We start from the raw sequence: 13713 nt of genomic DNA, 5'->3' as shown, positions 1-13713 counted from the left end.
TAGTCTAATTAAAACAGATGATGGTGAAGGAATTAGATTAGGAAATGAGACACTGAAAATAGTAAAGGAGTTTTGCTATTTGGGAAGCAAAATAACTGATGATGGTTGAAGTAGAGAGAATATAAAATGTAGACTGGCAATGGTAAGGAAAGCGTTTCTGAAGGGAAATTTGTTAACATCGAGTATAGATTGAAGTGTCAGGAAGTCGTTTCTGAAAGTATTTGTATAGAGTGTAGCCATGTATGGAAGTGAAACATGGACGATAAATTGTTTGGACAAGAAGAGAATAGAAGTTTTTGAAATGTGGTGCTACAGAAGAATGCTAAAGATTAATTAGATAGGTAGATCACATAACTAATGAGGGGGCATTGAATAGAATTGGGAAGAAGAGGAGTTTGTGCCACAACTTGACAAGAAGAAGGGACCGGTTGGTACGACATGTTCTGAGGCTTCAGGGTATCACAAATTTAGCATTGGAGGGCAGCGTGGAGGGTAAAAATCGTAGAGGGAGATCAAGAGACGAATACACTAAGCAGATTCAGAAGGACGTAGGTTGCAGTAAGTAGTGGGAGATGAAGAAGCTTGCACTGGATAGAGTAGCATGGAGAGCTGCATCAAACCAGTCCCAGGACTGAAGGCCACAACAACAACAACAGCAACAACAACAACATGTAGAAAACAACATATCACAGGGGCACGATCAGAATGTTTATATCGATGTGAATGCCTAGTAATGAAGTATAAACTGGACAGAATAGAAGTACTTGAACGATTAATTTTTTGGAAAAATAATGGGTGCAATGCAAATTACAGATGTGTGGAAAATGAGAAGAAAAGGAGAGCTCTACAAAAAACAAAGAGAAAATAACAGAAGTAACTACTAAAGGAAAATTAATCATTTTTTGACATCTCTACCAAATGAATGAGAACAGTCCAATGAAACAATATTCCGGTATTTCTGGAAGAAGGAATCAGCAATAGCATGGATTACAGAAATAAGGAAAGCACTAGAAAAAGACAACACCAAAGAATCGGAAATAACAGACAGAAACCTTTTCAAGATTATAATACTGAATACAGAAGAGCTTTCAGTGCAGAAGAATTAAGAAATCAACATTATTGAAATCGTCAAATATATAAGTACTTTTGGGTATTCTCCAGATAAGTGTATTGGGGCCTTGCTGTTGATGTTATATATTAATGACCTTGTACACAATATTAATAGTACCCTCAGATATTTTGCAGATGGTGCCGTTATCTATAATGAAGTACTGTCTGAAGGTAGCTGCATAAATATTCAATCAGATCTTGATAAGATTTCAAAGTGGAGCAAAGACTGGCAACTTGCTTTAAAGGTTCAGAAATGTAAAATTGTGCACTTCACAAAACAGAAAAAATGTAGCATCCTATGACTATTATGTCAATGAGCCACAGTTGGTATTGCCCAATTCAAGCAAATACCTATGTGTGACACTTCGTAACATCTGTTTGAGACATTCTGGAACATACATAATTCTGCGCCAATGATGTGTGGGAGCAAAATACGACTGGCATCATTTCACATGCCTGTGTTTAATATGTAACTGCCAACATTTCACTGTGTCATGTCTGTTATTGTTCAGTGTCGTACTCAGCAGATCATTGCGTAGCACAGTTTGCAGATTTCAAGATGGCAGAGTTAGAGGAGCAATGCACCTGCATTCAACTTTGCGTGAAACTCAAGAAAACATTTACAGAGACACACCAAATGATACAGGAAGTATACGGTGAAAAGTACTTAAGCCACAGCAGTATTTGCAAATGGTTCACACGATTTAAAAATGCTCAGCCAGAAGTTAAAGACGACTCTCATTCAGGACGCCGTTCGATGTCTACTGACGACGCTCATGTCATGAATGTCACCGAAATTCATGCCACAGCAACAAAGAGTTAAATGATGGTACTCAACGGGTCGTGTTGCAATGCCTGTAGGGAAATATGAGAAAGAAATGGCCTGACATATGGCGAGACAATTGATGGCTATTGCTTCATGATAACACGCCTGCACATTCACTGGTGCATGACTACTGCACAAAAAATGAAATCACTGCAATGCCCCATCCTCCTCACCCTCCAGACCTGATCCCTGACTTTTTTGTTTTATTTCCACAGTTGAAAACGCCATTGAAAGGATGAAGAACTGCAACAACAGATAAGGTAGAAGAAAATTCGCAGACGATGCAGCAATGGGCATACTGAGACTGCTTCCAGACATGGAAACAGCATTGAGAGTGGTGTATCAATTGTTGGGGAGAGTATTTCAAAGGAGACCATGTGCAATAAGTGAATGATAAGTGTAGAAAAATTTTGTGGGCAAAGTTCCGCCAACTTTTTGAACACACATTGTAGGCTCAGTCGTGGGTAAAACAGGTGGTAGACTTCAGTTTATTGGTAGAATACTGGGGAAGCATAACCAGTCTACAAAGGAGACTGCTTATAAATCACTTGTGTGACCTTTTCTACAATATTGCTCAAGTGTGTGGGGCCCGTAATGAACGGAACTCACAGGGGACACAGACAAGAGCAACACAAATGGTTACAGGTTTGTTTGATTTATTAATTTTTTTACACGTATCAAGTTCTGTAAGACCAAATTGAGGAGCAAATCTCCAAGGTCATGGAACATGTCAGTGCATGAAATTACAACATATATGTAATAACGCATTAAAAAAAATGTTTATGAACCAGAATATGGAATGGGGGTAAGGAATGAAAGAGGAAGCTACCTGGTAGAATTTTGCACAGAGTATAACTTAATCATAGCTAATACTTGGTTCAAAAATCATGAAAGAAGGTTGTATACATGGAAGAGGCCTGGATATACTGGAAGGTTTCAGATAGATTTATATAATGGTAAGACAGAGATTTGGGAACCAGGTTTTAAATTGTAAGACATTTCCAGGGGCAGATGTGGACTCTGACCACATTCTATAGGTTATGAACTGGAGATTAAAACTGAAGAAACTGCAAAACGGTGGGAATTTAAGGGGATGAGACCTGGGTAAACTTACAGAACCAGACGCTGTAGAGTGTTTCAGGGGGAGCATAAGGAAACTCACAGGACCAGAGGTTGTAGAGAGTTTCAGGGAGAGCTTAAGAGAACGATTGACAAGAATGGGAGAAAGAAATACAGTAGAAGAACAATGGGCAGCTTTGAGAGATGAAATAGTAAAAGCAGCAGAGAATCAAGAAGGTAAAAAGACAAGGGCTAGTAGAAATCCTTGGGTAACAGAAGGATTACTGAATTTAATTGATGAAAGGAGAAAATATAAAAATGCAGTAAATGAAGCAGGCAAAAAGGAATACAAACGTCTCAAAAATGAGATCGACAGGAAATGCAAAATGACTAAGCCGGGATGGCTAGAGGACAAATGTAACGATGTCGAGGCTTATCTGAAGAGGGGTAAGATAGATACTGCCTACAGGAAAATTAAAGAGACCTTTGGAGACAAGAGAACCACTTGTATGAATATCAAGAACTCAGATGGAAACCCAGTTCTCAGCAAAGAAGGGAAATCAGAAAGGTGGAAGGAGTATATTGAGGGTCTATACAAGGGCGATGTACTTGAGGACAATATTATGGAAATCGAAGAGGGTGTAGATGAAGATGAAATTGGAGATACGATACTGCGAGAAAAGTTTGACAGAGCACTAAAAGACCTGAGCCGAAACAAGGCCCCCAGAGTAGACAACATTCCACTGGAACTACAGCTAGCCTTGGGAGTGCCAGTCCTGACAAAACTCTACCATCTGCTAAGCAAGATGTATAAGACAGGCGAAATACCCTCAGACTTCAAGAAGAACACAATAAATCCAATAACAAAGAAAGCACGTGTTGACAGATGTGACAATTACCGAACTATCAGTTTAATATGTCACGGTTGCAAAATACTAACACAAATTCTTTACAGACGAATGGAAAAACTGGTAGAAGCCGACCTCGGGGACGATCAGTTTGGATTCCATAGAAATGTTGGAACATATGAGGCAACACTGACTCTACGGTTTATCTTAGAAGATAAAGAAATGGCAAACCTACATTTCTAGCATTGGTAGACTTAGAGGAAGCTTTTGACAGTGTTGACTGGAACACTCCCTTTCAAATACAGAAGGTGGTGTTGTTGTTGTTGTCTTCAGTCCTGAGACTGGTCTGATGCAGCTCTCCATGCTACTCTATCCTGTGCAAGCTGCTTCATCTCCCAGTACCTACTGCAACCTACATCCTTCTTAATCTGCTTAGTGTATTCATCTCTGTCTCCCTCTACGATTTTTACCCTCCACGCAGCCCTCCAATGCTAAATTTGCGATCCCTTGATGCCTCAAAACATGTCCTACCAACCGATCCCTTCTTCTAGTCAAGTTCTGCCACAAACTTCTCTTCTCCCCAATCCTATTCAATACCTCCTCATTAGTTACGTAATCTACCCATCTACTCTTCAGCATTCTTCTGTAGCACCACATTTCGAAAGCTTCTATTCTCTTCTTGTCCAAACTAGTTATCGTCCATGTTTCACTTCCATACATGACTACACTCCAAACAAATACTTTCATAAACGACTTCCTGATACATAAATCTATATTCGATGTTAACAAATTTCTCTTCTTGAGAAACGCTTTCCTTACCATTGCCAGTCTACATTTTATATCCTCTCTACTTCGACCATCATCAGTTATTTTACTTCCTAAATAGCAAAACTCCTTTACTACTTTAAGCGTCTCATTTCCTAATCTAATTCCCTCAGCATCACCTCACTTAATTCGACTACATTCCATTATCCTCGTTTTGCTTTTGTTGATGTTCATCTTATACCCGCCTTTCAAGACACTGTCCATTCCGTTCAACTGCTCTTCCAAGTCCTTTGCCGTCTCTGACAGAAATACAATGTCATCGGCGAACCTGAAAGTTTTTATTTCTTCTCCATGAATTTTAATACTTACTCCAAATTTTTCTTTTGTTTCCTTTACTGCTTGCCCAATATACATATTGAATAACATCGTGGAGAGGCTACAACCCTGTCTCACTCCTTTCCCAACCACTGCTTCCCTTTCATGCCCCTCGACTCTCATAACTGCCATCTTGTTTCTGTACAAATTGTAAATAGCCTTTCGCTCCTTTACTTTACCCGTGCCACCTTCAGAATTTGAAAGAGAGTATTCCAGTCAACATTGTCAAAAGCTTTCTCTAAGTCTACAAATGCTAGAAACGTAGGTTTGCCTTTCCTTAATCTTTTCTTCTAAGATAAGTTGTAAGGTCAGTATTGCCTCATATGTTCTAACATTCCTACGGAATCCAAACTGATCCTCCCCGAGGTCCGCATCTACCAGTTTTTCCATTCGTCTGTAAAGAATTCGCGTTAGTATTTTGCAGCTGTGACTTATTAAACTGATAGTTCGGTAATTTTCACATCTGTCAGGACCTGCTTTCTTTGGGATTGGAATTATTATATTCTTCTTGAAGTCTGAGGGTATTTCACCTGTCTCATACATCTTGCTCACCAGCTGGTAGAGTTTTGTCATGACTGGCTCTCCCAAGGCCGTCAGTAGTTCTAATGGAATGTTGTCTACTCCCGGTGCCTTTTTCGACTCAGGTCTTTCAGTGCTCTGTCAAACTCTTCACGCAGTATCTTATCTCCCATTTCATCTTCATCTACACCCTCTTCCATTTCCATAATATTGTCCTCAAGTACATCGCCCTTGTATAAACCCTCTATATACTCCTTCCACCTTTCTGCCTTCCCTTCTTTGCTTAGAAATGAGTTGCCATCTGAGCTCTTGATATTCATACAAGTGGTTCTCTTCTCTCCAAAGGTCTCTCTAATTTTCCTGTAGGCAGTATCTATCTTACCCCTAATGAGATAAGCTTCTACATCCTTACATTTGTACTCTAGCCATCCCTGTTTAGCCATTTTGCACTTCCTGTCGATCTCATTTTTGAGACGTTTGTATTCCTTTTTGCCTGCTTCATTTACTGCATTTTTATATTTTCTCCTTTCATCGATTAAATTCAATATTTCTTCTGTCACCCAAGGATTTCTAGCAGCCCTCGTCTTTTTACCTACTTTATCCTCTGCTGCCTTCACTACATCATCCCTCAGAGCTACCCATTCTTCTTCAACTATGTTTCTTTCCCCCATTGCTGCCATTTGTTCCCTTATGCTCTCCTTGAAACTCTGTACAACCTCTGGTTCTTTCAGCTTATCCAGATCCCATGTCCTTAAATTCCCACCTTTTTGCAGTTTCTTCAGTTTTAACCTACAGGTCATAACCAATAGATTGTGGTCAGAGTCCACATCTGCCCCTTGAAATGTCTTACAATTTAAAACCTGGTTCCTAAATCTCTGCCTTACCATTATATAAGCTATCTGATACCTTTTAGTATCTCCAGGATTCTTCCATGTATACAACCTTCTTTTATGATTCTTGAACCAAGTGTTAGCTATGATTAAGTTGTGCTCCGTGCAAAATTCTACCAGGCGGCTTCCTCTTTCATTTCTTAGCCCCAATCCATAATCACCTACTATGTTTCCTTCTCTCCCTTGTCCTACTGACGAATTCCAGTCACCCATGACTATTAAATTTTCGTCTCCCTTCACTACCTGAATAATTTCTATTATCTCATCATACATTTCATCACTTTCTTCATCATCTGCAGAGCTAGTTGGCATATAAACTTGTAATACTGTAGTAGGCATGGGCTTCGTGTCTATCTTGGCGACAATAATGCGTTCACTATGCTGTTTGTAGTAGCTTACCTGCATTCCTATTTTCCTATTCATTATTAAACCTACTCCTGCATTACCCCTATTTGATTTTGTGTTTATAACCCTGTAGTCACCTGACCAGAAGTCTTGTTCCTCCTGCCACCGAACCTCACTAATTCCCACTATATCTAACTTCAACCTATCCATTTCCCTTTTTAAATTTTCTAACCTACCTGCCCGATTAAGGGATCAGACATTCCACGCTCCGATCCGTAGAATGCCAGTTTTCTTTCTCCTGATAACGACGTCCTCCTGAGTAGTCCCGGCCCGGAGATCCGAATGGGGGACTATTTTACTTCTGAAATATTTTACCCAAGAGGACGTCATCATCATTTAATCATACAGTAAAGCTGCATGTCCTCGGGATAAATTACGGCTGTAGTTTCCCCTTGCTTTCAGCCGTTCGCAGTACCAGCACAGCAAGGCCGTTTTGGTTAGTGTTGCAAGGCCAGGTCAGTCAATCATCCAGACTGTTGCCCCTGCAACTACTGAAAAGGCTGCTGCCCATCTTCAGGAACCACATGTTTATCTGGCCTCTCAACAGATACCCCTCCGTTGTGGTTGCACCTACGGTACGGCCATCTGTATCGCTGAGGCACGCAAGCCTCCCCACCAACGGCAAGGTCCATGGTTCATGGGGGGGATTCAGAAGGTGGCAGGGGTAAAATACAGGGAGCAAAAGGCTATTTACAATTTGTACAGAAACCAGATGCAGTTATGAGAGTCGAGAGGCATGAAAGGGAAGCAGTGGTTGGGAAGGGAGCGGGACAGGGTTGTTGTACTCTATCCCCGATGCTAGTCAATCTGTATATTGAACAAGAAGAAAAGAAAACTAAAGAAAAATTTGGAGTGGGAATTAAAATCCATGGAGAAGAAAAAAACTTTGAGGTTCGCCGATGACATTGTAATTCTGTCAGGGATAGCAAAGGACCTGGAAGAGCAGTTGAACGGAATGGACAGTGTGTTGAAAGTAGGATATAAGATGAACATCAACAAAAGCAAAACGAGGATAATGGAATGCAGTCGAATTAAATTGGGCAATGCTGAGGAAATTAGATTAGGAAATGAGACACTTAAAGTAGTCAATGAGTTTTGCTTTTGATGGTCGAGGTAGAGAGGATATAAAATGTGGACTGGCAATGGCAAGGAAAGCGTTTCTGAAGAAGAGAAATTTGTTAACATCAAGTATAGATTTAAGTGTCAGGAAGTCGTTTCTGAAAGTATTTGTATGGAGTTAGCCATGTATGGAAGTGAAATGTGGACGATAACTAGTTTGGACAAGAAGAGAATAGAAGCTTTCGAAATGTGGTGCTACAGGAGAATGCTGAAGATTAGATGGGTAGATCACATAACTAATTAGGAGGTATTGAATAGAATTGGGGAGAAGAGAAGTCTGTGGCACAACTTGACTAGAAGGGATCGGTTGGTAGGACAAGTTCTGAGGCATCAAGGAATCACCAATTAAGTATTGTGGAGGGCAGCATGGAGGGTAAAAATCGTAGAGGAAGACCAAGAGATGACTACACTAAGCAGATTCAGATGGATACAGGTTGCAGTAGGAGCTGGGAGATGAAGAAGATGGCACAGGATAGAGTAGCATGGACTACTGCATCAAGCCTGTCTCTAGGAAAAAAAAAAAAGGTCAAGCCATAAGTTTAAGTAAATGCAATCAACAATAGAACAAGAATCAGCTTAATTCTTCAAGGAACTCCTCGACAGAATAGAAGGAGCGACCAATGAAGAAATTTATCAGTTTCAATTTAAAATCATGTGGGTTACTGCTAAGATTTTTGAATTCTAGTGGTAGCTTATTGAAAATGGACACAGCATTGTATTGCACACCTTTCTGCACAAGAAATAATGAAGTCTGATCCAAAGGTAAGTTTGATTTCTGCCAAGTATTACCCGAGTGAAAGCTGCTTATTCTTGGGAATAAGCTGATACCATTAACAAGAAATGACAGTAAGGAATATATATATTGAGAGGCCAATGTCAAAATACCCAGACTCGTGAACAGGGGTCAACAAGAGGTTGGTGAACTTGCACTGCTTATTGTCCAAACTGCCCATTCCTGAGCCAAAAATATTCTCCTAGAATGGGAAGAGTTACCGCAAAATATACTCTAATACTATAAGACACAAGCGAATGAAAATAAGCAAAGTGGAATTGGGGAGAACAGAAACTTGACTAGAAGAAGGGATCCTGTCAAATGATCATTCACTCCAGATACCATTCAAATAGTAAAAATGGGAGCATAAAGTCTTTGAACAAGATCCTGAATGTGAGCATTCCACAACAGTTTACTATCTGAAGAGCTAGAAATCTGAACTGCTCACTTTCACTAATCATAGTCCCATTCTGTGAAATTAAAATGTCAGGTTTCGTTGAATTGTGTGTTAGAAACTGTAAAAACTGAGTCTTACAGTGATTTAGCGTTAGTTTATTTTCTACAACTTAGGTCATTAACTGCACTATTTGATACCGAGCCAATGTTGCACACAACACCCTTTGCTACCAAGCTAGTGTCATCAGCAAACAGATATATTTTAGTTACTTTAATACTAGAGGGCATATCATTTATATAAATGAGGATCAGGAGTGGCCCCAACACTGGTTCCTGGGGCACCTCACCCCCCCCCCCCCTCCCCTTGCCTGAACTCCACTCAGACCCCACACCACAGCCATTCTCGATACTGAATAATGGTCTTTTGCTGTCTGGTGATAAAGTAAGAGGTGAACCAACTGTGAGCTACTCCCCATATTCCGTAATGGTCAACCTCTCGAACTTTTTTTTTTCCCCCAGAGCAATCAAATGCCTTAGTTAAATCAAAAAATATGCTAAGCGTTCGAAACCTTTTTTTAAACCCACCCAGTACCTCAGAGAGAAAAGAAAATACAGCATTTTCAGTTGTTACACGACTTCTAAACTGCACATTTAATAGCAAAGTGTGTGATATAAAATGATCAATTATCCTTACACACACAGCATTTTCAATAACCTTAGTGAACACTGATAGCATAGAAATAGGTCTAAAGTTGTCTACATTATCCCTTTCTCCCTTTTTATAAAGCAGCTTTAGTACTGAGTACTTTAATTATTCAGGAAACTGACCATTCCAAAAGGAGAAATTACAAATATGCCTAAATACAAGGCTAACATGAGCAACATAGTACTTTAATATTATGCTAGTCACTCCATCATATCCATGAGAGCCCTCAGTCTTCAGTGATTTAATTGTTGACTCAATCTCTGTATCACAGAAGAGTATTTCAGACATCAATTTCAGAAAGGCATTTGCCAAGAGTGTTAATAGATTCCCTATAGAACATGCCCATTATGATATCGCCCGTAACTTACGGCACCACATCAAAGTCGTCAATGCACGTCAATACCACAGATATTAGTGATGTCTCGTAATCCACAGTGATGAATGGGAAAGGCTGAAGAAGATACACCCTCTATCAGAACAGCAGTGCTCTCACACGGTGTTCAGTAAATAGACAAGCATGGGAGGCACCCATGTCCAGTTGCAGACCTCAGATGAAGCAGTCAACTTCGAGGAGGACTGAAGACATATTCAAATCTCAGATGGAAATGTACTTTTGTAAATGTTAAACATTGTACTTCAAGGTTTGTTAATTAGTGCAACCACTGCTGATTTAATAGTCAGTGACAGTGGTAAATTGTCAAGCATTCCTGTGGAAAAGATTGTATCATGTTAAGTAATAAAGTGAACTAATGTTGTTGTTCCACTGAGCCACCTCACACAGCAATCAACAACTCAGTTATAGATTGATCATTGTAGTTTCATCTCATCACAACACATATCAGACATCAGTGATTCTGGCAACAGACTTAAGGCTAGTATATGGAATGTAGTGAAATGAGATGAAAGACAACCAGACACACAACAGGATAACAACATTACTGAACAAAAGGGAAGGACTTTAAATGGTGAGTAACAGGAAGCAAATAAATATAATCATTTAAAATATAATAGTAATTATAGGGACAAATAGTTCAAGAGAAAAATCGGAGCAGTATTTTGAAAAAGTAATTCTCATAAAGTTCAATTTTAAGCATCACCCACTTCTAGTTTGAAATTAAGAAGTTTTTGCATTCTCTCACAAAATAAAAGCTCGTCTGATTTTGATGGTGTTTCTAACACAGTACTAAAGAACTGTTACCATACAGCAAGTGCGGTCGTATCTGAAATATGTAATGCATTACCACTAACTGTAGGCATTTTTCCAGACAGACCAAAATATGCCATTGTCACACCTCTCTGTAAGAAAGATGATATGAAAGATGTCAATAACCATTCTCCTATCTCATTGCTGACATTTTCCGAAAATTTTGAAAGGTGATATATTTTATAAAAAGTATATCACAAGAACAACAATATCCTTAGCAAACCATAATTTTCATTTCAGAAGAGAATGCCATTCACATGTTCACACATTAAGTGCATTAGCATTAAACTACAAAAGAGTATCGATTGGTATATTTTGTGAACTATATAAGACATTTGACTGTGTGAATTGCCATATTCTCCTAGGTAAACTGAAGTTTTAAGAGACTATCACACCTAACCAAAAAATGCAGAATGTTGTACTTAGTAATTCAACCAATATAGTCCTGGGACATAATTATGACTGGAAATAAATTGTATGAAGGGGGTTCCCAAGGCTCAATCTTCTGACTACTATTGTTCCTCTTATATGTAAACAATCTCATCTAATATGGAACAAGCAGAATTGGTTCTGTTTGCAGATGACAATAGAATTGTAATCAGTCCAAGTGTACATACTAAAACAGGAGAAATAGTAAATAAACATCTTAAAAGCATCACTGACTGGTTTACCACAAATAGTCTCACCCTCAATTGTAAAAAGAACACATTCAGTTCTGCACATCTCGGGTCCCTACACAGTAAGTGTAATACATGGTGAGGAATTACTAAATAAGGCGAAAACTTCAAAATTCTTAGTTGTCCACGCTCATCATAATTTAAACTGGAAAAAGCACATAATGGAACTCCTAAAATAACTTAGTTCAGCCACGTCTGCACTTATAATCACTGCTAATTCTGAGGGAGACAAACCAGTAAGTTCACATACTTTTTAAATTTTCATTCAGTGTCATATAGAAAAAATGTTCATGGATAACTCATCTTGAAGAGTTGTCTTCATTGCTTAAAAACCTGTTGTAACAATAATACGTGGTGCTCACCCACAATCATCTTGTAGACATCTGTTTAAGGAGGATATTCGACTCCTGCTTCACAGTATATTTACCCCCTCCCTGATGAAGTTGTAAGTAATCCACAGCAGTTTGAATGGAACAATGTACATAACTACAATATAAAAGGAATAATGACCTTCATTCATCCATAGTAAGGCTGGCATTAGCATAAAAGGGCTGAAGAATGCTGCAACTAATTTTTTTTATCACTTACATGGGGATATAAAATGTGTGACACACAGCAAAGTAAAATTCAAAACCAAACGGAAAAGTTTCATCCTGACAGCTACTTCCAATCCGTATAAGAACTTCTATCACTGCAATGTGTAAAAAGTGGTGTGTAGGAACTACTAACTCAACATTTGTATTTTTTTTAACTAATAAATGTTCACAATGTAACCATATTTACAAATTAATTTGCGATGTGACTAAAATGACCTCATTCCACATAATTATGATGTATCGTGCACAATGATCCATGAACATGAAACTAACCATGAATTAAACATATTCCCAGCTGAAGCAAGATCATTTGTGTGGTGCACAAGCAAAATGGCAGCTACACTGCACTGTTGTCAAAGTTGATCAACAAAATATGCTCTTTTGTTACCTGTGAAGTAATCCAGTCACACCAAGTGCTTACTGCATTGGTCATTATAATCTGTGAAATACATGGGTGACATTCGCTGTCATTCATGCACGTTATCACTACATATGACAGCTTTGTTTACTGAAGCAAAAAAATGTGTAATCAATGTGAAAAAATATGTCTACATACATGAGATAAACACTAATGGTAATTTAATACCACAACATGAAAGGAACAATATTACCAGGACTGATAATTTCAAATGTGTTCTTGGTCCAGTAAGACCCACAAATGAATGTAGACTTATCTCCAAAACAGGAAATATGTTCAAAATGAGCGTGCAAACCCCCTTATCTCCTGAAACACATCTATTTATAAATTGGTAGCACATATGAGCTGCTTCGTAACAATAATCCTGAATTTTACCAAACCATGACCTTCTCAATCACTCCAGACTACGTGAGAAAATTGCAACAACAAAAAAAAAATTACTGATATGTTTTTTGTCGTTTTCAGTATAGAGAACGAACCGTGCAAGGAATTTGTAACTATTGTTCGAAAAGTAACTGCAGTTCCAGATCCCGGTTTCCATTAGATAAATAATACTAATATTTTATTTGGAGAAAGATTGGTCCCACTTCGTAAGAGCATTGGTGATTCGCAACTGAAAGTCAGGTGAAGTAAGTGCATGTCTATTTCCTACCCATGAAGTGTCGTCTGGGGACCTATTTGAATGACAAGTTTTAGCACCATAAACAGTCCAAGATACACAATAACTATCTAACATGGGGCTTTCACAAACTGCCATATGTCCCCCCCCCCCTCCCGCCCCGGTGCCGTATTTACAAAATTATAACAGAATTACTGCGTGAAAACGTACAATTGCAATGGCAGTATGAGTATCTTTCTTCCTATCTTTAAAATAGCTGTTTTCATTAAAAAGTCATACGACAACAATATGCTTTCAACATTGAACAATATGAAAGGATATTTTCCCATGTATCTAAACGTTTTGTGTAATATATATTACATTAACAATAACTATTCCAGACATAACCACTGGCTGTTGAGACTAAGAC

At 38.7% G+C, this 13713-nt stretch overlaps 1 protein-coding gene across 1 annotated transcript in view; it reads right to left on the bottom strand.

The window, feature by feature from the left end:
• LOC126293456 (transmembrane emp24 domain-containing protein 7) overlaps window positions 1-13713 on the bottom strand; it is a 36199-nt gene that overhangs the window by 21375 nt on the left and 1111 nt on the right. The window lies entirely within an intron of this gene.

Source organism: Schistocerca gregaria, chromosome 10 (genome assembly GCF_023897955.1).
Source record: "Schistocerca gregaria isolate iqSchGreg1 chromosome 10, iqSchGreg1.2, whole genome shotgun sequence".
Classification (NCBI taxonomy): domain Eukaryota; kingdom Metazoa; phylum Arthropoda; class Insecta; order Orthoptera; family Acrididae; genus Schistocerca; species Schistocerca gregaria.
The sequence above is the reverse complement of the archived record's forward strand: the minus strand, read 5'-3'. Positions and strand labels throughout refer to the sequence as shown.